General features: G+C 32.2%; 1 protein-coding gene across 1 annotated transcript in view; it reads left to right on the plus strand.

The window, feature by feature from the left end:
• The window catches only part of LOC128858914 (uncharacterized), a 109,365-nt gene that overhangs the window by 68,210 nt on the left and 13,254 nt on the right, over positions 1 to 27,901 (plus strand). Inside the window, exon 4 of the mRNA XM_054095491.1 lies at positions 16,491 to 16,551. The gene's annotated coding sequence lies outside the window, so the exon portion shown is untranslated. The remainder of the gene's footprint in view (positions 1 to 16,490; positions 16,552 to 27,901) is intronic.

Below are 27,901 nucleotides of genomic sequence, written 5' to 3' on the forward strand. Positions count from 1 at the left end.
AAAGAAAGGGTTTTTTGCATCGAATTGTGACTGGCGATGAAAAGTGGGTCCATTACGACAATCCAAAACGTCGGGCAACGTATGGATACCCTGGCCATGCTTCAACATCGACGTCGGCGCAGAATATTCATGGCCTGAAGGTTATGATGTGTATCTGGTGGGACCAGCTGGGTGTTGTGTATTATGAGCTACTGAAACCGAATGAAACGATTACGGGGGATGTCTACCGACGACAATTGATGCGTTTGAGCCGAGCACTGCGAGAAAAACGGCCGCAATACGCCGATAGACACGACAAAGTTATTTTGCAACATGACAATGCTCGGCCACATGTTGCACAAGTGGTCAAAACATACTTAGAAACGCTCAAATGGGATGTCCTACCCCACCCGCCGTATAGTCCAGACCTTGCGCCATCCGATTACTATCTCTTCCGATCGATGCAACATGGCCTGGCTGACCAGCACTTCCGTAATTACGATGAAGTCAAAAAATGGATCGATTCGTGGATTGCGGCAAAACCGACCGAATTTTTCACAAAGGGAATCCGTGAATTGCCAGAAAGATGGGAAAAAGTAGTAGTAAGCGATGGACAATATTTTGAATATTAAATAAAATGTATATTTTCGGAAAAAAAGGAATTTTAAATAAAAGTTAGAAAATATAAATAAAGCAAACAAATAAAAACCAAATAATTTAATCAAAATTCAATGAAAAAATTGCAATATGTAAAAAACAAAAAATTATCGAAAATAAGTTTTCGAGAATTTTATAAAAATTAGAAACGAAAAGGCAATAGTCTAGGTACAGCCAGCAAAATGAATAAATTCATGTAATGAAAAAACAAAAAAAAACAAAAAACAGAAACTATAAATTTTTTAAATATATAAAAATTAAAAAGAATAAAAAAAATTTAAATATAAATTTTATAAAATCAAGAAATTTTACATAAACATTATAAAATATAAATGTTCGAAAGAAATATTAATATTTTTAATAAAAATTTAAAGAACTGCAATAATTTAAAAACAAAAAAGTTTTAAAACTAAAGAATTTTTAGATTAAATTTTCGAAAACAATGGATTTTTTTCATAAAAATTAGAATATACAAAATTTCGAAAGTAAGGAAAGAATTTTAACAAAAAACCACTAGTCTCATTTATAGCCAGTAGCATTAATAAAAACATAAAATGAAAATAAATAGCCACACCCTTTTCAAACACTTTCTAAAGAAGAACTCTCTCGTAGTCATTCCAGAAGAACTTCCTTGAAAGTAATTCCACACGATTTTGCCTTAAAATCGTTCCAGAAGCCAACCTTTCAGACACTTCACAGCTTCCTGGAATGTCATTTCAGAGGAAATTCTTTAGAAAATATTTCAGAATACTTAATTAAATGTTGGTAAGTCCTCCCTCGCGTTACTTGCTTATCAAGTCGCGTTGCCTCTTCTTTCTTGAATTGTGGCCATTCAATAATCTTCGTGATTTGGTCGACTTCAAAATTTCTTCTTTTCTCAGGTACACTGATATCAATAGAAGCCACCAAAAGAGGCTCTACTCTCTGCCATAGGGTTTCATTTCAAATACTTCCAGAGCCGTCAGAGAAGAGATTTTACTTGGTATAGACTCACTTAGCCTATTTGCACGGGGGGTTATCTTTTGGGTTTAGCTACTTAAAGCAGGTACTCAGGTAGATAAATTCTTCCACTAAATTCAAATCATAACTACCAACAATAGCATGCGAGCCATGATGCTGATACGTTGACTGGTATTGATTTGTTGTTGTACCATAAATTACATACCTGTAGATCTTCTTTGCTTCGCGCACTCATCGCACTTATTCATACTCCTCAGTAATTATAATAAGCGAAGGCGATTGAATTCTACAGTTGACATTAGATTGAAGAAAGCAAGCACTCGAGAGTCACCAGGTTTGAAACTTCAATTAAGAATTCAGCCTCCGCTCAATTGTGATGGCGTCAGAAAGTGAAAGGCTTTAATTCGAGTTGATCTTGGGCGTACATCAAAAACTGGTTTTTATTTTTTTTTTATTTTTAGTTTATATATATATATATTAATTTTTGTTTTTGTTTAATGAACCGCATTTCGGCTCGCCATACATGAATTGTGTGGACTCAATTACACCAAAACTTCATTTCGAACTGGTTAAATTAACATGCATATGCCTGCTTTGCTGTTTTGTGTCCTTTTTGCGAAATAAAGCAATTTTAAAAATAATAAGCTGATTTTAATTCTGATAATTATTTTTCTATTTTTTTATTTATTAATTTATTGAGAATAACCAAACAGCCGCTTTCACATCAACACTTTCTCATAATGCGTTAATCGGCTTTAGCACTTACATACCTTTGCGTGCCACAAAAACTATAGCAAATGACAATTGAAAGTAAAAGTTTTTCTATGGGTCTGCATATGCGTGTATGTAGTTCACTTGGTTGGCGGTACGTAACTGATCTTATTAGCTTCTCGAGAAAAAAATACCAAAAATCATTAGCAATGAAAAAAATTAAACCAAATCCGGTGAAAATTTGAAATACATTTATCAGCAAATAAATTGAGCAACGGTAAGGTCAGGTACCTATATAATACATATAAATAAAAGACGTCAACAGTAAAACGAAGCGCAAAATAATAAAAAGAAATTCAAATTGGAAGAAAGCAAGTAATAAGCAGTTATACAACAGCACTGCTTCTTTAGTGATGGTTAGCGATGGGTTGAGTTGATGAGTGACTGATTGTGTGATTGCATATGGCACGTAATAAAGTAATTAACGGTTCCACAGTACCATTAACTGTCATCCGACGCTTCCTCGTTTGTACTTATAAGTAGTAGAAGAAAGTTGAAAGTGCATAAGCGCTCTCGTTTATTATGATAACTTAAAAAAGCATACCTATAACAGTAATAAGTTTGCAGTTTCTTGTTAATAAAGATTTCCAAGATTTCACTCAAAATCATATATTTGTTCCTGTTTCGTTAAAAAGTCATTCAAAAATCACATTGGGTGATCAATTTTGCACTTGAAATATGGATATGGAACTTCAATTTGAACTATCAACTTCAATGCTAAAATAAAATATGTCAGAAATTCAGTTAGGTATCGTTTTTTGCTTGAACAAAGTAGCGAAATATATATTAAAATCGAATACGGAAAGCCAAAAATCCATAAAGCAGCCAAAATCGCCAAATGTGCCAAACAATCGGGCCACCTACAATCTGCGTTTGGATTCCATTTATATATTTGTGTAAGACGCCGTTAAAAATAAATGTCAAGTTAACCCTCCAGAGACGATTCAAGAGTTGAAGCATGAAATCGAAGTTGCTACTGATGAGATAAGTGCCGAAATTCGTAAAACTGTACTAAAATCCTACAATCCTATATGACGATTAGGAGTGGAAAGGAGTTTTGTTGAAAAATAGAAGCACAACAAATGGTAGAGTGTAATAAAATCTAAAAACTTAAAAAAATTGGCGTGGTGTCATGGGCTACTGTAAAATTTTGAACTTTTAAAATTTTCTAAAATTTTGAGAATTTTGAATAAGTTGGAATTTCAAAGCCGAAACGTTGTCAGTTTTTAAAGAAATATCGACCGAAATACCAACTAAACTTTTAAACATTTTTAAACCGAAACGATGCTAATTTTTAAAATAAATTTCGGTTTATTTATGATCTGAAGTTTAAAAATTTCGAAAATTATACAACTTGGAAACCAAAACAACCAAAATTTTTAAAAAGATGTTTTGAAAACTTTGAAGAATTTAGAATGTCGAAACCGAAGCTTTGCAAGTTTTTAACAGAAACTTCATCTGAAGTTATAAACAGTTAGCATTTTTAGAAAAATTTTAAAAGAGATTTCGATTGAAAGATCATCTAAGCTTTCAAAAATTTTTAACTTTTGAAAAATTTGGAGTTTTGAAACCTGAACGATGTTCATTTCAAAGAAATTACGCTCGGTGTGTGCTCTGAAGTTTTTCAAAATTTGGAAATTTAAAAAATTCTAAAACCTTGAAACTGCAACAGTGTAAAGTTTTTAAACGAATTTCGGTGATTTGACGTTAGAAATTAAAAAATTTGTAAAAATTTGTAGTTTCGAAAACGAAGCAGTGTGAGGTTTTAACAGAAACGTTGGTCTTTATGTCATCTGAAGTTTGAAAAAGTTGGAAAACTTTAAAAAACTTGGACTTCGAAATCATAACAACGACAATTTTTAAAAGAAATTTCGGACCATTCACCCCAATTGAAGTTTTAACATTTTTGAAAATTTACAAAATTGTTGAAGTTTTGAAACCGAAACGATGCTGATTAAACAAAGAAGCTCGGTCGATGCATAATCAAAAGTTTTAAAAAGTAATGGAGTCTCAAAAATTATAAAATTTCGAAACTGAGAAATGTAAATTTGTAAAAGAAGTTTCAGTGACTTTTCGTCAAAAGTTTTAAAAAATTGGAGTTTTGAAACCAAATCATTATGAGCTTTTAACATAAATGTTGGCCAATATGTATATCATCTAAAGTTTTAAAAATCTGAACTTTTTTGTAGAATTTGGACTTTAAAATCGGAGCGATGCTAATTTTTAGAAGAAGCTTCAAACTCAATGACCTCTGAAGTTATAATTTTTTTTATTTAACAAATGAAGAGTTTTGAAACGGAAGCGGCATCTTAATTTGTAATAATTTAAAAAAGTTTCAAATTAATTAAAAAATTTGTTTCTCTTTTTAATTAAAAAAAAAACTTTATTTAATATTTGAACTCAAATAATAATTTAAAAAACTTAATTAAACATTTTTTTTTTAATTTTGAAAACTTTTGAGTTTTAAAACCGCAATAGCGTAAATTTTTTAAACACACTTCGTCGGTATTTCACTCAAAGTTTTAAAAGATTGGAATGGCAGAAAATTATGTAGGTTTAAAACCGAAACGTGTAATTTTGGAAAGAAATTTTAGTGATGTAAATTCTGAAGCTTTGAAAATTTTAAATTGCCCAAAAATTTTAGCTTTTGAGGCGAAATTTCAGTCAAGATACCAGTTGTGTGATCTATTTAATTAAAACTTCTAATCTGGATTTTTTTAAGAATAAATTGCTATACTACGGTGATTTATATTGAAAGCAAAATTCCCGAGCTGAACTTTTTTTCTGGTATATCAAATTAATTTTACTCTTTTCGGAAAGAAAATATTACAATCGTTCATGTGGATTCCCGCTAAATCAGTCGGTTGATGTGTAGATACCAAGTGGTTCTGTTTCTAAGACACCATAGGTTGAAGCAGCGAGATGTAGTACAAAGTCTTTAACTATTTATTCTTGAAGCAATACGAAAGGCTTGAGAGTTCAAGCCAAATTATTATTTGTTCTCCTCAAGATCCATCCAGTACGTAACAATAACAGAACAGCGTTAAAGCTTGACTAATTAAGGTACACCAACTTTGCTATATGGGTCCAGTTGTCTTAGTAGGATTAAGAAGTCCGGCATTGTAAGTTTTGCATTAAGTTTTACACGATGAGAGAAGCTCTCCTCTTCGCTGCAAAAACGAAGTGGACACAAATTTAGTTACTTTTGGTATCCACTGGCGTTAGTTGTTCCATGGAAGAAGAAAAAATTAAAGATCCATTCAAGAATCCAGTATTCAAACTTATTATCAGTTTTTTGAATAAATCGGCATGTCACTATATATTTGGTCGTGCTACCCTTTTGTGATTGTGTGTACAAAAACTCATGAGCTCATTCGAGTTTCTAGATACCTGGGACTGTTCGTCAGCGCCAAATAAAATATTTATGTCGCCTACAAACAAATATTCAAATATTTGCAACATGCACTGCTTCTTGTAATTGATACACATTCTAATATGCATATTGCAACCCAATTCCAACATTTCTTTCAAGCATACCCGCCCCCATCACCCTCAATGTTGCCTGCCATACACCAACTCGTTTACATTAAACTTGCAACTTTCCAACATTTGCGGCATGCAGTCAGTAGCATAAACAAAGGAAATGTAGTCGAAGCTGAAATAGAAGTAGTTGGCTGTTCAAAGTGCTGTTGGTCAAAGCATTAGTATTGTTGTTACACTTTTTTGTTGGCTATCGACGTCCACTGTAACCAGTGAAGCGGCAAAGTGGTAAAACTAGTGGCCAACACCAACTCAACTAACCGCTTAGCTATTTTAGTTAGTAACCTCCTCAGTGCCAAATATGTATGAATGTTATTTTTTTTTTTTTTTTTTTTTGTTTTTGCTTCTCTTGCAGTTAACTCGTTTTTTATGTGATTGGCGGAGTAGATAAGTTGATGCCTGTGTTGCATTTCTATATATTTGAATATATGAGTGTAGGTGTATGTGATTGTTAGCGCAACGAGTTGTACTTCAAAAGAATGAGGAACCAAGCTTTAGTAATTTTTGAGTTCTTTACTGTGATGAAATATTTAGTTCTAGTACTAAATTATTTTTGATTTATAATAACGCAGACCTTCATGACTCTCTCACAATAAGCGAACGTTGAAGATGAATCTGGGCTCAAAAACAACCCATCATCCATCAGGTTAGATTTTTTATAATTTTTTAAACATTATTTTTTGAAATAAGAGGGCATAAAATCTAACCAATAAGCATTTTAGGAATCTTAAAATGGTATTTGAAACCCAAAAACTAGCGTTTTTATATTTTCTGAAGAAAAATAAATTTTTGAGAAACAACTAACTTTTTGGAGAAACAGGTTTTGGAAGAAATTCGCTTTTTGAACAAAAAAATAGTTATATGAAACGAGTAAATTTCTTGAAAGGAAACAATTAATTTCAGGAAATAAAATGCTTTATGAAAAGACATTTATGAAAAAAATTGGTTCTTAAACAAATATTTTTTATGAAAAAAAAGATTTTGGAAAAAAAAAGATTTTGGGAGAAAATTATTTTTTTGAAAAAAAAAAATTTTGTATGAAAAAACTTTAGTTTTCGAAAAAGTTTATATTTTTATAACTTAAAAAAAATTGGGAATTTTACAATGGTTTTTGAAACCCAAAAACTGGAGTTTTTATATTGAATATTGAAAAAACGTTGTTGAAGAAAAATAAGTTTAAACATAGATTTTGAAATAAAATGTTTTTAAAGAAAATTGTTTGAAAATAATAAGTTTATGGAAAAAATAGTTTTTCAAAACAAAACACAAATGTTTTATGAAAAAAAACTTAAAAAACAAAAAAGAACAAAAGGTTTTATGATAAAAAATGAGTTTTCTGAAGCAAATGAGTTTTTGAAAAAAAAATATTTTTGATAAAAAAAATTTTTTTAACTACTTTAAATAAAATTTTTAAGAAAAACAAGTATTTTGACATAACATACCATATGCAATTTTTCCAACAACACAATTACAATAAATACAATTAAAAAGAAAACATTACCAAAAAAACCCTTTTTGTGTAGCATCTTCGACCGCATTTATTTAAAAAAAAATATTATATTTATTTGAAAAATTATCAAAAATACACTTTTTCACTATTTCACCGCCTTTTTCGAGAATTCAAAAATATTTTTTGCAAAATGTTCAAATTTTTAATAAAACATTCCTTCTTATACAAAATTTTTAAGAATTTACACCGTCGAAGAACGAAGAAAGTCGATGCATGCATAAAAGAATCAAACGAAGTAAAATCAAAGGGAAAGTAAAAAAAACTAAGCTAAGTTCAATACAGTTGTTGTTGGTGCCATTGCTGCTCAGAACTTTCTTGAGCCTCTTTTGCTGCTACATTTTGCCCATTAATCTTCAACAATTCAACTTGTCATCCAATTTTGTATTTATTTCTTCCTCTTTCACTTTTTTGGTTGACTGATTTTTGTAACCCCATATGTTGGTTGCTTGTCGCCTTGTTGCTGGCTTGTCTTACTTGTTTATAATTTTCTTCGTTTTTTTGTGGCCCACCTGTTTCTTGCTGCTCATGTACCACTTGTCACTAGCCATCACTGAACCGGTCAGAATTAACCCACTTTTTGTAGCCGTTCTACTGGATTAGCAAAACTTTGGCGTCAAGTGCAAGAATAATTGCAGGAAAGTTTGAGGGGCTAATATTTTTGCAAGCTGCAAATGTTTTGTACTAGATACGGGATACGCTAGTGGTGGCCGAAGAAAGAGAGTCCATCCAGGGAGAAAAATCTGGCCTTAATAGCTGTTCCTAATTGCAAGCCGGTTTTTCTGCGGAAAAAATTGCTGGTCTGTACATTTTGAGAACAAACGACATCACCTAGGTCGCTTAAGCGTCATTTAAGAAGACTTAGAGTTATTTTCAGCCATCATATGCTAGTCTTATAAGCGTTCTTTCCAACCTTCAAATCAGGTCCTCCAGTGAGAGTGTGTCTAAACTTTCCAGATTCTGGATAAAGGGGTTCACTCGATACCTGAAATCATGGACGGGGCATTCGCATGGAAAGTTTCGAAAAATTTTACCTCCTACTCCTCTTTTGAGCTCCAAGAAACTTGGCGATCATAGGCACAACCAATAATTCAGTACCTTCTTAGTATTCCTATTAGAAATCGTGTTTTGAGTGAGTGAGTTGGGAGTTTGAAAGTTTTTAAGCTTCTTTTAACGAGAAGTGCTGAGAGATAAGACCGTATCTTCTTCATTTATCCATTTTTTCAAACAGGAAATCAAGAAAACCTTAGCTCACTAAAAGATGCTTTTAATTGAAGTAAAAATTTTAATTCTTCGTAAACCAAAACCTTTCTTGCTTTCATATTTAGTAGGCCAATATTATTTAGCAACAGACAAGCTTCACTTTCTCTGCCTCCTGGTTAAAATTAAAAACTATATAGTATATATTTATCCAAAAATACTACAAACACAAATACACTTTTAGTTTTTCTAGCTACAGCTTTCCCAGCTTCTGTGACTTTTTCTTTTCCACATATAAGCAAAAAAACAAAAACTTACCAAAACACAATCAATAGTGTGCGCTAAATTTACATTTCACGCCCGCGCACGTTAGTAACAGCACCACCAGAAACACCACAAAACAACAGCTAAAACAACAACAAATAATGTTGCTGGTATCTGCCCGACACAAGTGCTGTTGAACAATTTTTTTTTTTTTTTTCAAATAAATAAAAACAAAAAACGGAGCATTTTTAAAACAGCTCTTGGTAGCATTGTTGTTGTCTCACTACTAGCTATTCTTGTTATTGTTGTTCTCGCTTGCCCTTTTTTCGTGCAAGGCATGTTTTAACTCTTAGCGCTTTATTTGCATTTATTACCACTAGAAGGAGCTCAGCAGTACAGCTCTAGTGCTTACCATGTAATTTACATGGCGGCACACAGATATGAAAGACTTAAGCGACAAACTTCATAGGGTTTACTTGTTCGCATGAATATTTAAGCAGTGTCACAGTGTTGCGCAGCAGAAGTAGCGAAAAAGTAAGACGGGTAAAAGTGTTATAGTGCACGATGTGGTTGGGTGGTGGTGACAATTAGCAAGTGAAACATGGGGCCAGCCAAAACACAAAACACAACTTTAAGTGATAAGCAGCAGATATAATAGAAAAAAAATTAAACTCCAGCAGTGAAGTAAATCGAGTTACTTGTCCTGGCTACGAGTCTTGGATGTCTGGAAAACCTGGCAAGCATGTGGTGGAGAAAGAAATGGTACTCAAATAAAAACAAATAAGTAAACAAATGAAAGAAAAAATTAAAAATGAAAGGAAAAAAGGTATTAGAGAAAATATTACTAAAAATTGTATATTATATTAAATGAAATATTTTAAACTTAGGACAATAGTCCATTCGATGTCCATGGAATACAAATTCTAAGGATTTGAAAAAAGCCGAATCGAAAACATAAAAGCTAAAATAAGATTTTTGCGGATTTTTTTTCAGTAAAATTACAGTTATTATAAAAACTAATATTTTTTTGTTTTTAAATAAAGAGAAAAAAATTAAAATAAAATTGAAGATTAGAAAACAAAAAATTCTAAAAACAATTAAATAAAATTTGAACTACAAAGCGGTAAAATAAAAATGTTCAAAAAATATTTTAATTCAAACCAAAGGAAATATGAGGAAAGATTAAAAAATAACGAAATAGCTTCGAAGAGCTTTTAAGTGAAAAATATAGTACTTTTCAGAAGTTTATCGAATACAAACTCCAAAAAAATTTCAAAAGAATCTTCATATTAAATAATATTAAAAAAATTAAAACCAAAATTCAAATACTTTTATACAAATTAAAAAATATTACCAGACCGATATAAAATTTCAAATATACAATTAAAAATTAACAACATTTTTTTTAAATTTAAATTCAAAACTCATAAAAAAAATGTTTAGTTCAAAATAAGGTAAATAATAAATATAAAATGAATTAAGAGCTTTGTAGAAGTTTTTAGTCAAACACATAGAAATTTTCCAAAAGTACATCACTTCGAAATCCGAAAACGACTAATAAAATATATTTTTACATATACAAAAAAAAATTTAAAAGAGTCAAATTAAAAATGAATAAAAATATATAAATAAAATTTTAAAATATAAATAGGCAAAACCAAATAAAACAAAATTGTAATACAAAATATTATAGCTCAAAACATATAAAATATTGATTAACAAATTAAATAAAAGCTTTTTACAACTTTTTAGTGAGAAATATAGTAATTTTTCAAAACTTTCTCAATGAAATCAAAACAAATCGATATTTAAATCAAAGCCCTTTTACATAAATTTGACAGAGTCAAATTAAAAATTAGTAAAAACATATAAATAAAATTTTAAATTATACTACAAAACAAAATGAACATAACATAAAAATCGTCAATTAAATCCATAATAAAGTCAATAAAAAGCACAAGTAACAAAATGAATAATATTTTGCGTTATATTTAATTTTTTTTTCTTTTTAATATTATTTTTTATTTTCACTATTTATTTTTTTACAAACAATCAAAACCCACAAAATTCAATCAAATGAACTTGAATTGTTCTTATATACGCCGTTCTTAAAAATTCCAAACATTTCCATTTAAATTGTTTACTGCACCTTTCTTCCCAAAGCGGCTTTTCGTGAATGCCTTCACCTAAAGGGTAAAAAAGGAAAACAAATACAACACTGCTGCATCGCCATTAGCGCGCAAGTGCTAGAAATTTTGTTGCAAGTCTCTTCCTTAGTCCTATTGTTTTAAAAGTACGTACAAACTTGCAAATGCAACACCAGCAGCATGTGGCAGCATGCATTCAACCGAAAACAAAAAGCTAAAAAGAAACGAAAAGATAACCCCATCACAAAAATACGTGCACACACAGGAGAAACTGCAGAAAAAGAGAGTGAAAAAAAAGGAAACTCGCATTAGAGACAATGAACAATGGTCAACAACAGGGTTTTGCGCTATTCTATGGCAGCAATAACTAACCAACGAACCAACCAGCGCACCGCATGTGGTGTTGCAAAACGATAAATGAAGCCAACTTAATATGTATATCCCGGTAGATATACTTATATGTATGTATATGTGTGTCTGTATGCCGCCCGCAAGGAAATTCATGGCATAGAAGTAGAGAGACACCTATGAAAATGTGGAATGGGTAGATTTTATACACCGATGTGCTGGGACGTGTTAAAGGTCCAACTTTACAATTTTAATAATTTGAAACTAGTACTAAATGCGACAAAAGAAATCTAAAATGATTTTCAACCATTTTCGATTGTTCAGAATTAGTACTAAATTTGTACTAAATTCAATAGATGAGGTCTAATACGCTCTACATTGGTACGTTGACAGATTAGATCTAATACATTTCACATCCACAGATGCTATCAAAACTAAGCTAAGCTTTGCATCCGTTTCCAATTATTCCCAACTAGTACTAAATTTCTATGCTCTGCGCCCGCTTTTGATAGTTCACAGTTAGTACTAAATTTACGAAATGCAATCTTATACGCCTTGCACTCATTTTAGACAGTACGGAATTAGTACTAAATTCTACAGATGACCCCAAAAATTCTCTTCGTCATTTTTTCATAACTTATAATTAGTACAAAATTCAACATATCAGGTCTGGTAAACTTTGTATCCGTTTCCGATGATTTCCAAGTGGTACTAAACTCTACATAATGCTCTGCGCCCATTTTTCGATAATTCATAGTAGGTACTACATTTGACAAGTGAGGTGTAATACGCATTGCATTCATTTTAGGCAGTTCGGACCATGTACTAAATTCAACAAATTACGCCAACATTTTTTTAATAAACTTTCCACAATTTAGTACAGAATTCAACAGATGGGATCCAGTAAGCCCTGCATTCATTTCCAACGATTTCCAGCTAGTATTTATTTCCATTTATTTCCAATGATTCCCAGATAGTACTAAATTCAAAAGAGTGCTCTGCACCCGTTTTCGAATGTTCTCAGTTAGTACTAAATTCATCAAATGAGGTCTAGTAGACTTTGCATTTCTTTCCGCCGATTCCCAACAAGTACTAAATTCAACAAATAAAATCTATTATTTTCACAATCAGTGAAATGTTACTGAGCCTAAACCAAAAATTGTTTTCCCTACTTCAGATAATCCCTACAGGGAAAGCAGCTAATCTGACAGCCCAGCGCCTAGCGCATTTATGCAACGAATTTCTGTTGCATTCGCTATTGAGGTAAACATTTCACTGCGCATTGCTGATGTTATTGTTCCTGTTCGTATTGTCGTTGTTCTTGTTTCCGTTGTTGTTAGAAATATTTTAACAAGCCACAGCGTTGTTTATGACACCAATGAAGCATAAAGTAGTCAGGTCGACGAGCGCATAAATAAAAGTTATGGCTATTGCAATTGTAGCAGAAGTTGAACGACTGGAAGAATGCTGGCGGATGGGCGCAACTATTCAATTTTCTTTCGCTTTTTTACAGAGATAAAAATTTACGCAAAAAAATAGTTCGCCATGAATGTTCATTGGCAATTTTTATGTTATTTCGTATGGTTTTTCGGTTGTTTTTTTTTTTTTTTTTTTTTTTTTTTTTTTTTGAAAAAGGTAAAAAAAATACCAATCGAATTCTTAATAAAAGCATCAACTGTAGACCAGTAATAATGGAGCTAGCGTAGAAATATTTTTAAAATATACTATTCATCTCTTATTAATACTTTGTAAACAAACTGTCCAGTAGATGACGCTCGAATCGAGATATTTTGAAGAATCGTATTCCTAGTCAATTTTAGATCAAATTCCAAAAATATATTACTTAAATGAAAATTCGTATTCTTGCTAAAAAAAATTTCCCGTTAGAAAGTGCAAAAAGGTATATGAAAACGGCGGAAAAATAGTCGAGGTGAATGTGCCCTGAATCAAATTTTGTAACCCGTTTATTAACCCGCTAGGTAGCTCTGGTGCTGAGCTATTTTGATACTTTATTAGAAAAACATTGTTTATCATACAAGCAATATTTCAGAATGCATATGAACCAAATCGAACCACATAAGCGATTTTTTTAATATCTTGACCGCAGCGCCGCCTACAGAATCAGCTTGTAGCCTATAACGAGTGCTGATGTCTAAGGAATATAATTCAAATATTTCAGTGAAACTCACTTAGTAGTTTTTGAGCCATTTAAATACCGAAAAAGGAATTTATTTAAAAAAGTTTGAGGAATAAATTAAGTACAATAAACAATTTAATACATTTAAAAAAAGTGTAGTAGCGGCCGCCGTAGCCGAATGGGTTGGTGCGTGACTACGATTCGGAATTCACAGAGAGAATGTTGGTTCGAATCTCGGAGAAACATGCAATGGCAAGCCTCCGAGTGTATTTCTGCCATGAAAAAACTCCTCATAAAAATATCTGCCATTCGGAGTCGGCTTGAAACTGTAGGTCCCTCCGTTTGTGGAACAACATCAAGACGCAAGAGAAACCAACAGCAAAAACAGCCAAGAGCTCTCTTCATTTTGAAGCTCTTTAAATTCAAACGCCAGCTCTCTGATGCACAGCTGTCAGATACCTGTTGGACGAGGTTTACTATGCGGGCAAAACGAAATCAAATCCTTCATTCTCCAGATTTTTGGCGAGTAACCTTAGACTAGGTTTGGTTAGTTAGACAGGCTGTCCTTCAATCCAGAGCTCAATCACCAACTATGGAGGACAGATTTTGATGTCCAGAACCAAATTTCAATGATGTGTAAAATATTTGTCTTTATATTGCAAAGTAGCCAGTAACTACAGGCTGGTCCAGGCTGGTGTTTGGAATCTAATTTACCTGTATGTTTTAGAGCTAACGCTTACCAGCTGTCGCATATTTCAAAAATATTTAACGCAAAGAGATTTCTTTTATAATACTTTTAAAATTTACTCCGTTTCTTGCTGCTATTTACTGTTTTTTATTGCCTAAAAAAATCATACATAAAAAGGAACAACTGAAATGTTGCTAAAAAAGTGTTTCCGCTAACCCCAGGCTGATCTCTTAACAACTAAAGCAGCACAGCTACCATTTTAACCCCCAACTATACACATATACACACTCACACATATATATGCACGCAACTATGTTGGTTTTTGCGCCTTGCACATTTGCGTTGATTTGTGAGATTATTGGCAAAAACATTGCACCTATTTCGCCTGTGTGTGTGTGTGCTTACGCTGAAGTTTTTTTGCAGTTCATTGAACCACTGCTACTAAAAGGCACTAAATGTTGAAGGTGCCACTCGTATATACTTACATAAATATGTATGCATATATATAGAGTAGTTGCTTAGCCTGGTAGTTACTTGGTTACAAGAATCAAAAAACGAGAAGAAAAACAAAAATTACAGCAAAACAGCAGTCAAATGTATTTTACTCACTTTGCTTCTTCTACTTGCCTTGCAATTTTCTATACCTTTTTTCCAAGGAATTTCGTGCGCTTTTACTACATTAACAGCACACTTGGGTATGCGTATATATGTATATGTGTGTAAGTAGCATCAAGCGTGCCTCACCCACCAACACCACCACAAATGCAATCACAACTATCCAACAGCCACAGTCAGCATTGTTTTTGCATTCACTCCTCACCGGCTACTATTCACTACTTCACTCAGCTAGGCCACTAGCCGATTGTGAGGGTATTTGAATTGCAGCATTCTCCAGCCATCTGCCAACACTCCATCCCATCCACTACGTTGGGCCTTTGCCCGGCATTAGATGAAAATCTCGTAGTTGTGAAAGAAAAGCGTTAAGAATGGCAAAAACACGCCCTAACACTGCGAGGCACTGCACAAAAGGCATGTGCGCATGTGCGGGGGGCGTAAGCGAGCTGAAGAGGTAGCCTGAAAGAGGGAGAGTGTGATAGATAGAAAATGTGCTTATACCTAAATTGTAAAGTTGATGATGGTGGTTGTGGTGTTCTAGCTGGTGGCAGTAGATAAGATTGGCGCGCACAGGCCACGGGCAGTTTTAATGTGAAAATTTTCCACGGAAAAATAGCTAACAAAAGGCGCATTGAAACTATGTTATTTAGCTATGTACGAATATATACATTTGCAAGTATGTACGCACTCGAGTTGAGCAGTGCGATTTAGAACAGGTGAGTTTGAAAGTTTGCTGCTTAAGTTGTTGTTTTGTTGAAGTCGCAATATTTTGATCTACCGCATGCGGGAAAGAGTCATATCGGTAAACAATACTCAAGCCGATGGGCAACACCAGAATTGGTATTGTGTAAACAAATAGGATTTCTATAGCAGCAGACACTTTCTTTGTTTATTGCGCACGTCAATGGCGGCAATCCTAACCGGACGCTGTCCAATAGGAATCAATGCATTGAGACTTAATAGCAATGCAAGTCGCTATTGTGATTGCTGTATGGCGGAATTAACTCAGCACATTAATTTATTCTTCTCAGCTGCTGTGCAAACGTGGCGTAAAGATTCTAATCTCTTAGTTTGAACTCCATAAACACTACTGAGTTCCTCTTTAATAGCGTTGGTTATTATCCGTCTAAGGTATTTACTTTCAAGCAAGCAGTGCTACTTTAGTTGGACTTCTAATTCATGGCCATTCACATTCGCATTCACTTTCTCTTTGTTTTTATGTTTTTCCGCTTAGCTGTGTTTTCTAATAGGGATTAATATGGCGGCCATATTATTTTGGCGGCGTCTATCAAATGTATTGTTGCAGTTCTATGCAAATTAGCGTCATTCTACAGATGCCCTCAAACTTAACATAACCCAACTTAGTACTCAAATTCAGCCGGTTTTATGCAGTGGAGCTATTGAAAGTTGGCTGCCCCTGTCATTTTCCGTAGTGACACTAATGCGGATATCAAATAGAAAAGCAGAACTTTGTGAGACCTCACACACAGTTTATTGTATGCCCTTTCCACAATGAGCCGCTTTTACTGGAAACTCCTAAACTTCACACTTGCAATTTAGTTTCTATTTATTTAATCCAATTATTATTTTTTTAAATTTGAATTTAACAAAATTTATTAAGAATATAGGCTTGCTGACAAAACTATACTAAATTCGCTTTCTTCTCTTCCATTGCAGTTCCCCTACCAAAAGTCACAGCAGCATTGTGACAGTTTTCTTTTCAACAAATACAACAAAGGTAAGTCACAAAATTTATCAGCAACTATATCGGAAGGGCTAAAAGTAGGCTCCCATATTTGGTAACATTATTTTTAAGCACATAATAGCGGTTATCTGGAGGCAGTCTCTGGTGACCATTAGAAATTAAAGCGACTAACCGTTGTTGGCTGAGTGAATGCATCAATAATTTTCGTAGAAAAATAAGAATCGTTATTACAAAAAAACGAGCGGAATTTTCCACTGATTCGCTGCACGTATTTGAATATAACTCCCACTATGAAACTTGCAGTTATTACTGGACATAGACTAAGCTCTTATTAAGAGCAATAAGAAAAAAATATGAGTAGGCGTGTCTTTCCAAAAATGATAAAGAACTATTTTTTCATCAACAATTTTTAATAAAAAATAACTTTTTTTTTTAATTTTTTGTTTTAATTATTCCAAAAATGTTTTCCAAGAATGAAAAAAGGGTTTGCCCCAAAAATTTAGCAAGACATTTTTTTAATATTTTCCTTTTAAGTATATTTTATATTTTAATATAGCTCGAAAAGTTATGTGCATCCCATAAGGAAACTTGCAGGGACTACTGAGCATAGTCTGAGCTATTGTTGAAAAATAATAAGAAGGAAATCTGAGAAAACGCGTTTTTCCAAAAATTGTCAAAAATTATTTTTCCACTAAAAGTTTCTAACAAAAACAAATTTTTTTTAATGTTTTTTTTTAATAGTTAAAAAGTTCTCGTCTGAAAAATGTTTCACATAAATGAATTTTTTTTATATTTGTCTTTTAAGTATACATACTTTGTATTTGAATATAACATGCAAAGTTATCTATATCCCATTAAGAAATTTGCAGGGATTACAAGGCAAAATGTAAGCTATTATTAAGAGCAATAAGAAAAAAATGTGAGTAGGCGTGTCTCTCCAAAAATGATGAAGAATTATTTTTTCATCAACAATTTGTAATAAAAAATTTTTTTTTTTTTAATTTTTTGTTTTAAATAATCAAAAAGGGTTTTCCCAAAATTTAAACAAAAAAATGTTTGTTTTAATATTTTTCTTTTAAGTAAATTATGTTTTAATATAACTCGAAAAGTTATGTGCATCCCATTAGGAAGCTTGCAGGGACTACTAAGCATAGTCTAAGCTATTATTAAAAACAAACTAAGAAGAAAATCTGAGGAAACGCGTTTTTACAAAAATTATTAAAAATTATTTTTTCACTAAGAATTTCTAACAAAGAAATTTTTTTTTTTTAATTTTAATAATCAAAAAGTGTTAAAAAGAAATTATAGAAAATTAGATTTTCACCAAAACTTGTTAACAAAAAAGATTTTTTTTTTGTATATTTTTTTTAATACTCAGAAACGTTTTCTCCCAAAAATCGTTTAATCAAGACAGTAAATATGTTTTTTTTATTTTAAATATATTTTATTCTAAAAAATTAAAAAAAAAAATACATAAAAAAATTGAAAATAAAGGAAGATATTTCACTTCGAAAAACTGTATCCTATAATTTTTAATATAAAAAATGCGTGCAGTTAACTTCTTTTTGTACTCACGCCCACAAATGGACCATTTTTAAGATGAATTTCTAAAATACTTGGATCACTTGGCATGATCTTCTATGCATTTCTAGTAATTGGCGTTTTTTCGATAATAGAAAGTCAGTTTTTATGTTAGTAACTATTGAAATGATTTAACAACACTTAACAACAAAGTCATGCCCCTCAGTCTAACAATCTTTTCCTACCAGCCCTCTCAGAACTCCTAGTGAAAAATTGTAAATTACCTGACCGCATTACTTCAACAGCAACTCGCTTGTATTTCATTTAAAGAAGTACATCAAAAACACATGAACGAATGCGACAAAAATGCTTGGCTAACTCAGCGAAGCGCGTAAGTTAGTAGAAAATTGTTGTTGTCTGCACTACAAAGGCTGGTCTTAGAAAAATGGTATGGCAGGCAGAAGCACAACCGAAGCCAGAAGCAACGCAGCGACGCACCAAAAATGCGCACTAGGTCACTTGTACGCCTCAGGTTGCAGCTGGAGTTTGTTGTTGTGTAAAACCAACATATCAAGCGTCCATAGTTTGCAATTTAAGCCGAACTATTGCTGTCAGCATTGAGTGATAGCAGTGAGCTAAGACAATCAGGCGCAAACTGGCGATGGCAGTGGCAAAAGCAGTATTCGATTATGCACGGTGCACCATATTTACTGGCTGGCTTACTTGTCGCCTTGCTTGCTTGCTAGCTTTACTGTTCCAAAGCGCCCGTTGAGGCAATCAACTAATGTGGCCATATGTCAGTGGCGGCAAATCTGTGCAAGTTTGCTTACAATTTATTTACCCACTTATGATGCCGTACGTTTCTTTGTTATTTTTCATTTAGCTTAGAATACTAAAAGATTTGTTGTAGTTGTTGTTGCCATGCACGGTAATTGTGTTGCACACAAATGTCACAGGTGTCTGCTACGTCACTCGGCCACTACGGCCGGCACGCGCGTGTGCAGTTAAATATTGTGCGTACACCAAGGAGTTTATGCAAATGTATACAAGTATTTGTGCGTGTGTGCACGTGAGACGATGACCAACAGGTGGCTGCCACACAAAGCTGGCGACAGGCCATCAGAAACCAACCAAGCAAATAAGTGGGTCAAGAGGATGTAAAATGTGCAAAACAAATGGCATTGTTGCTATTGTGACGGCTTGTTGTGGCAAGTGAGTGGTCTATGGAGAAATTGTGATTACAATGTCAGTGTTTTTAACTAAAATTGCATGTAGTCCGTTGAAAATGTTTGTATTTGTTGAAAGTGCTTTCTTACTAAAGAATTGTGCTTGGTGGCAAAAAGATGGGGTGGAGGAGCGGTAGAGAGCTTAGAAGTAAATTCAGGGAATGGTAACGCAAAATAGTTGCTTTCGACATACTTAAACTGCATAAAAGCACCATTAACAGCTGGTGAAAATGTATGGCTTCTTGCAAGTTCGCTGCTTAAGTCTTTTATATTTTAGAACTTGAACAGGTCGATAAGACTTTTGAAAATGTAGTGAAGTACAAACGTTAGTAAGTGGCTATATTAGCAGGATGTGTATGAACGTGACTTATAAACGGCTAAAACGAGGACGGTGCTTCGAAATGCATTTCGATGCTGCAGCAAAATCAGATGAGAGAGTTTTTTTAATAGCGATTCAAACTTTGATGTTATTTTTTTTTTTTTTTTTTATTAGTAAACTAATAAATATGAATTCTAAATTTATTTCAAAGTATTGTGAAATATGATACGCAAATGTTTTCACATATTAGTCACGCATTGAATCTCTCAATTTCATCTATCAGTTGTTTTGCTCAGCCTTTTCAATTACATCAAAATATTCAAAATTGTTAGGCGAGTGACAAATAGTGAGAAATTTATGCTATTAATGGAAAATATTGGGCATCTATAATAGATTGAAATGTCTCGAAAAGCAACCAATTCCACCGTTTTACATAAAATCGATTTAGTTGCCTTTAAAGCCGGATATTTATATTTCTTTGTATAAAAAAAGTAGGCGCCTTCAAAGCCGATAAATGGTATCTCTTTACATAAAAAAGCACCACAAATCGATGAGTTAGGATGCCATCCATCGTCGGTGAGAAAACCCATCTGCCCAGGTGTGACTGATGTGTCTATGGCAAAAGGTAGGCAAGACAAGCTAAGGTGTTCAGAAAATCGTATAGCATTTTGGCCGACAAACAGGTATACTGTCTGTAGATTACCAATTATGTTTTCAAGCAAATTAGAGGAAAACTTATGTAGATATAGAACTTTGACTGAAATAATTTAGTAACTGCAACTTAGAACCAGTAAGACTTTAGAGCCCGCTTTGCCACTCCCCTCTGCGGCCATCACGGCCACGGTTAGCAAATGGGTAACTACTACCCACAAGCGAGCTTGGCAGGCTGAGAGAGGCTGCAGATGGACAAAACTGATGTTACCTGTCATGTCCGATCGACTGTCGCAAACCCTTCTGTCATTAAGCAGAGGGGAGTGCAGACGGCTGGTAGGACTGATGACGGGCCACTTTCTGTGGGCAAAGCACATGGAAAGGTTGAGCATCTCAGACAGTGTACTCTGCCCAGCTTGTGAAGAGGAGGATGAGACGGCGGACCACTTCCTGTGAGTCTGCCCCGCCTTCGCTCGAATCAGGTTTGAGGTCTTTGGCACTGATGTGTTAAGAAGCGACCATCTTGGCTCCTTGGCACCACAAGATCTACTCAGATTTCTTCGGAGATCGGGTAGATTTAAAGAAAATTAAAAGGGAATCCAAGTGTAGTACCATGGACTCAACTAATGTCTGAGTGCTGCACTTGCTAGTTGTCCCGACAAAAAAAAAAAAAAAAAAAAGACTTTAGAATCATTTGATTAGGTTTTTCGAAAAACCAATTTTTTTTTAATTTTTTATCATTGGTATAGCTGAGTGGTACCCAAACAAGTGCCAATTATATATAGTGCCAATAATATATTTTAGAGTGACACGAGATTGTTGTTCCATGTTCATAAAAAATTCAGTTATAATAAAATAAAATTAAAAAATTATAAAAATAAATGCAAGACTATCTTCGACATTAGTACGAAGCAAACTTTTTCGCTGAGCTGAGCTATTCACTTTGTTTTTATACAACAACACAATCAGGCGTCTCGAAGTAACCTCCCATTTTTGCTTGAATGGAAATGTCCCAAAAAATTAATCATTATATACTTTAAAGCGCTCGAAAAAACGAATTTTGTGTGATCAAATGTGATCTGTATATATTCTCTATTACCAGGCATTTATAATGTCACATATATGCACATAATAACAAAAAAAAAATAATTATCTAAAGCGTATCAGGATCGTACTTCAGTTACATTACTTGGAAGACTCTTTTTCTAAGCGCAATAGTGCACTCTGGCTTAACTCAATAGCCTAATTATGTAGCCCGAGTTGACTCACATTTTCGCGTGAACTTAAAAGTTCATCGAAATTAAGCAATGCATACTTTAAGGCACTTAGTAAATTTTAGAAAATTGTTGGAAAATGGTGCTAATAGGATTTACTGCTATTATCACTTCTTGAGTATGCAAAGTATAACGAAACTATTTGCAATATTTAAAAGTGACTATAATAAATTCTAAATAAAAAAAAAACAAAGCTAAAAAAATAAAAAGTAAAATAATTTTATTTTAGGCTACTTTAAGATAGCCGCTTCAGTTAAATGGGGTTTGTTCTTGATTAGTTTTTAGTGTGTCCGCGTTCATAGCCCACTGTTGGCATGAAACCTCAAATTATAGGGAACTGTTTTTAAGAGCAGTCGCCACAGGGCCAACAAAGGCTTCTGAGTGTATTTCTGAAGTAAAATAGCACTCATGAAGACCATCTGGCTTTTGGAGGAGGAAAAATATGTTCTATAATTTTTTACATTTTTTCAGATAACACAAAAGACACATTACAAATTCTGGTAAAAGCGTGGCCAAACATCTAATACAGGTTGTATGTGACTGTTAATTCCCTTTTCACTAATTTTAAGAGATTAAGAACTTAAACTTATGCTAAAACAAAACAAATATTGTTGGAATGATTTTTAATGTAATTTTATTAAAATCTGGTAGATACTTTCATTGCATTTATTTTTCGAATATGATATCCGGCTTATGTCCCCCCGGCTACGACGAACATGATCCATTCGGTCAGACCAATTTTTGCCTACTCTTTCCAAAAATTTGAATATAAAATCTGAATGATCCCTTTTGCGACGCAAAAGATGGTCATTTGACGTCAATTCTTGCGCGAGCTATATTTTATAGGCAAATAAGCTAAGATTCTTAGGTAAAATTTTCCACGTAGTCGGAGGACAAAGACTAACAAGTTAAGAACAACGACAAATGAACATTTACGCGTCTTCTTCAACAATTCGCTCTATGAAATTCGAGCAGATGTAGTTTTTTTTCAGAATAAACTCCTTAAACGCTCAGACTGAGCCTCGAAATGCATGATTATTCAGTAAAGCGGTTACTTATTCCAATCCAGCACCCGAAAGTATGCAATAAGTTACTAAAAAAATTAGATTAAATTTAACACTTCTTCTACCTTCTCGCGCTAAACTTTTTACAGTTTCTAATTTCATATAAGACAGAAATCTCAATAAAAAAATAGCAGTATTCGCAACACTCTTCTTAAATTACATTAAAGGCAAATCAATTTCCTCGAAAAGTAGCCAAGCTATTACATCTCCTCAGCATTCGAAACTCGCCAACTATGTTGCCGCAAACAGTAAAGATCAACACTTCAGCAGACTGACTATCGCTGGCATTCACAAAGCCATTTACGCATAATAAGGCCATATAACGGCTTGCAAATGCAGTTACATAGCGTATACCTACTTATACCGTGTACACGCATACCACTACAAACAATGTATGAGTGAGAGACGCTAAAAAGTTGCATCGCATCTCGGCGGCTAGGCGTAGTTGGAGAATGGCAGCTGTAGGCGAGTGGCAAAAAACGAAGCAACAAACACGTAAGTGGCTGCAGCAGCTTCTGCGCCCAGAGGTGCTACTTTTCGTTTCCTCACTGCTACTAAATCTATTTAATAGTTGTGCTAAAAGCTTTTCAATGCTAAAGTGTGACTGAACTGACTTTTGATAGATTGAAGCGAGTAGTGGGTAATAGCTGAGTGTAGGTAATTAATATGATTTGAGATGAAAAAAGGTAGGTACCAAAAACCTTTTCAAACACGTAGAAGGTCCAAAAAAGTAGAAAAAAAATTTTAAAGAAAAAAATTCTAAACTTTCCCACTCAGCTGCTAGTCTCAACCCATTACTCAAACTCCACCAACACACTATTAAAATTTAGACAAGCAATTAGATTGTATTTTGTCTAATATAAATAAATCATTTCATTTGCTCTACACCAACAATTAAACTTCAACTATTTTCTAATAACTCAAACAAATCTTCAAACAACGCAAATCTCAAACACTAAAAGCATCAATTAAGTAAATTTAGCCAAGTCGTTAAGCGCATCAGACCAAAGTTCCTTCCACATCATTTTGTATGTCACAATTAATCACTTTTGTTGCAAAGACTGAACAACTCCCAGTTGCTGCGCCGATGTATGTAGCTGCTCTGGGAGCCACTTGTACACTGTTGGTGGCATTCCAAAATGGCTTCCATGTTGCACTCAGTGCATCAACAGTTGGCTGATGTGATCAATCGATCATTATAGTTCTTCGATTTTGATTAATGAAGGCAGTAATATTTGAGAAAATTTTGAATGAAGTTCTCTAAATGAGCTTTTACGTAAATCAGAAATAAATTAAGCTGATTAAGATTTTTTTTTTGGGAATATTTCTTGAAAAATTTTCAAAATTAGTAAAACTAATTTGTGTGTACGGAAAAAAGAATAAATTATAATCGAAATTTACAAAAAAGAATTTAATTTTGATAAAATATACAAAAATTTAGAAACCACAAAAATTATGATATAATTAAATTAAAGCAAATTCCAAAATTTTTACTAAAGCTAAAAAATTTTTAAAAATATTCGCAATATATTCAATAGAAAACTTAAATTAAAATAAAGCAAATCTGAAGATTTCTACCAAGCCGGTGGTATGAAATAGAAAACAATAAAATTAAAATAAAAGCAAATTTTAAAATTTTTGCTGGACCGATGGTAAGGCAAATGTTTTCTAAAACTATTCAAAATATATTAAATAGAAAAATTAAAACTAAAATAAAGCAAATTTCAAGATGTTTGCTTTGCAAATTGTATAAAAAATTTTTATTTTAGAAATTTTTAATTCTTTTCTGAATTTTTAAAACTAAATTTTGTTTTGTATGAAAACTTTTCAAATGAATTTTTTTATTTATTTTTTTTTTTAATTTTTAGACCAATTTCAGTTTCGAATCAAAACTTTTCATATGAACTTTTCAATTTTTTGGGACATTTTACTAGATAATAATTGAAATATTTTTTTATTTCGAAAAAAAAAAATTTCAATAATTAAAATGTTGGAGAAAGTAAAAGCCAAGTAAAAATTTTGGATAGGATTGTTAATTTCAGAAATATATTTTAAAAATTGTCAAATAATTTTAGTTTTAATAAAAGTAAAAAAAACTCCACCTCCCCGAGATTTTTTTAAATTATTAATATCTTTGAAAATTCAAAAAATGTTCACAAATAGTCAAAATTACAAAAACAATATTCTGAATTCTAAAAAAATTATTGAAACAAGTCAACTTCGGTTTTTTTCAATAAATAAAAAGTTAGAGAAAGTAAAGGAAAGTCATTTTTTTCAAAAATTCAAAAGAAATTACCCTGAATTCTAAAAATGAATAAAATCAAATGTTTTTTTCTTAATCGCGAAATAGTTTGAATAATTTTAAGAGCATTTAAAAAAATTTGAGAAAATATTGTACAAATCGCCTAATAGTTTTAGTTTTATAGAATAAAATTCGATTTTTTTAAATACCAATATTTTAGAAATACCAAAGATTTTTCAAAAATACCTCAAAACTTTGAAAAAAATATTTTTCAGAGTTCTAAAAGTTGATTGTAGTTTTGAATCAAATTAAAAGTTTTTTTGTTTTTTTTTTATTCAAATATTTCAGATTTTTTCGAAACACCAATATTTTTAATATTCAAAAACTTCTTCAAAAATATTCAAGAATTTTCAAAAACAAATTTATTCTGAATTCTAAGAATTTATATTATTTTGATTTTGAAACAAATCGAAATTGTTTTAGGTTAGAAATTTTTTTTAATAAATAGAATCTTGGAGAAAGTAAATGCTTAGTCAAAATTTCTGATAGACTTCATTTAAAGACTTTCGAAAATATTCAAAAATGTTTTGATATTGAGTCAAATCAAATGTTCCTTTTTAATTGCCAAATATTTGAAGAAAAATTTATTCTAAATCCTAAAAATTTATTTTGCTTTTAAATCAAATCAAATGTTTTTTAATTCAGAAAAATATTTTTAGCAATAAATAAAATGTTTGAGAAAGTAAAGGCTAAGCAAAAATTTCTAATGAACTTATTTCAGAATCTTTTCAAATTTTTTATTGGAAATTTTCTAAAAAAATGTATCCTAAATTCTAAAAATTTATTTTACTTTTGAATAAAATCAATTTTCTTTTAATTGCGAAGAAGGTTGAATAATTTTAAGAGCATTTAAAAAAATTGTGCGGAAATATTGTACAAATCGCTAAATATTTTAGTTTTATAGAGTAAAATTCACATCTGCGATATTTTTTTATATACAGTGCTACATTTTCGTTTAAACGCATTGCATTTTTTTCGTTTACTTTAGAACTGTTTTAAGATTACAACAATAACAAGAACAAATATTCTTCCAAACTATTCGTTAAGGTAACAGTAAACCATCGTTGCATTTGTTTCTTATCTATTGCTTTTTGTTGTTTGTCTCTATTTAAAATTGTGCTTAAAAATGCTACATATTCATATAAACGCATAGTTTGTTAAAGAGTGCAGTAGTGAAGTTAAAAGTGATTAACTTGTGAATATTGTTTGTAACTGAATATTTTGGTAAATTCTTACAATTTTTTTACACATTCATTCAAATTTCTTAGTTAAATTAAATTTTTTAACCTAATTTCTTTAGATTTTCTAAAATGCTTAAGGCAAAATACTTAAATGATGAGGAACGGGTATTGGTCAGTGTTTACCATGAGGAGGGCTATTCCAATCGTGAAATTGGACGAAAAATTGGAAGATCGGGAGGAGTTGTGCGTGCTTTCCTAAAGAATAAAGAAAGCAACAAAAGGCAACAGTTGAGCCTTGCCAGCTGACGAAAATGCTGCCCACACCATAACACTGCCACCACCAAAGATACGCTTCGACATGCGTACATTATTTTTTTGTAGATCATGCCAATAACATGAGTATGAGTCAGGGCCATCTAAATTGAACTTCTTCTCGTCCGAAAACACAACTTGCCTCCATTCCGTAGTCCAATGAATGTGTTTACGGGCAAATTCCAAACGAGTTTTTGTATGATGTTCCTTTAACATTGGCTTAGACTTTGGTTTTTTCCATTTTATATTTTCATCACTTCGTAAAATGTGCGAAATGTGTTTTGCCGTTACAGGAAGACCCAATTTATTTTTTATTTGTGTGCAATTCAAAAAATTTTTCGTAGCCTCATACTTTATTTTGTTTTTGTCACGCTGTGACAATTTTGTGTTGCCTTTTGTTGCTTTCTTTATTCCATAATTGTCTGCTTTCTTTAAGAAAGCACGCCCAACTCCTTCCGATCTTCCAATTTTTCGTCCAATTTCACGATTGGAATAGCCCTCCTCATGGTAAACACTGACCAATACCCGTTCCTCATCATTTAAGTATTTTGCCTTAAGCATTTTAGAAAATCTAAAGAAATTAGGTTAAAAAATTTAATTTAACTAAGAAATTTGAATGAATGTGTAAAAAAATTGTAAGAATTTACCAAAATATTCAGTTACAAACAATATTCACAAGTTAATCACTTTTAACTTCACTACTGCACTCTTTAACAAACTATGCGTTTATATGAATATGTAGCATTTTTAAGCACAATTTTAAATAGAGACAAACAACAAAAAGCAATAGATAAGAAACAAATGCAACGATGGTTTACTGTTACCTTAACGAATAGTTTGGAAGAATATTTGTTCTTGTTATTGTTGTAATCTTAAAACAGTTCTAAAGTAAACGAAAAAAATGCAATGCGTTTAAACGAAAATGTAGCACTGTACAAACATTTTTAAAATTCCAGACAATCTTCAAAAATACTCAAAAATTTTCAAAAAAATGTATTCTGAATTCTAAAAATTTATTTTGTTTTTAAATTTCCGAAATGATTTTCCTTTTGTAGAATAAAACTCACTTTATTGAGAAATTTTTTTTAAACTCTAAACCTTTAGAATTTCAACAATGAATTCTTGTTTTAACACAAAATCTTTCTTAAAAATATTGCGATAAAATTTAATCATTCCTCCGAAAGGCTTCAAAAAAATTTACAAAATCTTAAAAACAACTTAGTTTTTACATTCCATTCCTCTTCCTACCTATCACTACCTACTTTGCTTCATCTCCACCAAAGAATGCCACCTCTCAGCCATATTAAACTGCATACTACTCTTAGCTCTTTTTAATGCTGGACGAACGATTTACTGTGCCTACAATGGCTTTAAGTTCTATTTTTATGGTATGCAATTATTTCTGCCTTACCAACTGGTCTTGCAACACTGCCAATTATAAGCGCCGCCATTGAAAAGAGAAATAAGTAAGAAGACAGTGCAAATCACACAAATGCCGCTAGTAAAGCAATAATGTAATTTGAAGCACAAGCA

The sequence above is a fragment of the Anastrepha ludens genome, chromosome 3 (genome assembly GCF_028408465.1).
Source record: "Anastrepha ludens isolate Willacy chromosome 3, idAnaLude1.1, whole genome shotgun sequence".
Classification (NCBI taxonomy): domain Eukaryota; kingdom Metazoa; phylum Arthropoda; class Insecta; order Diptera; family Tephritidae; genus Anastrepha; species Anastrepha ludens.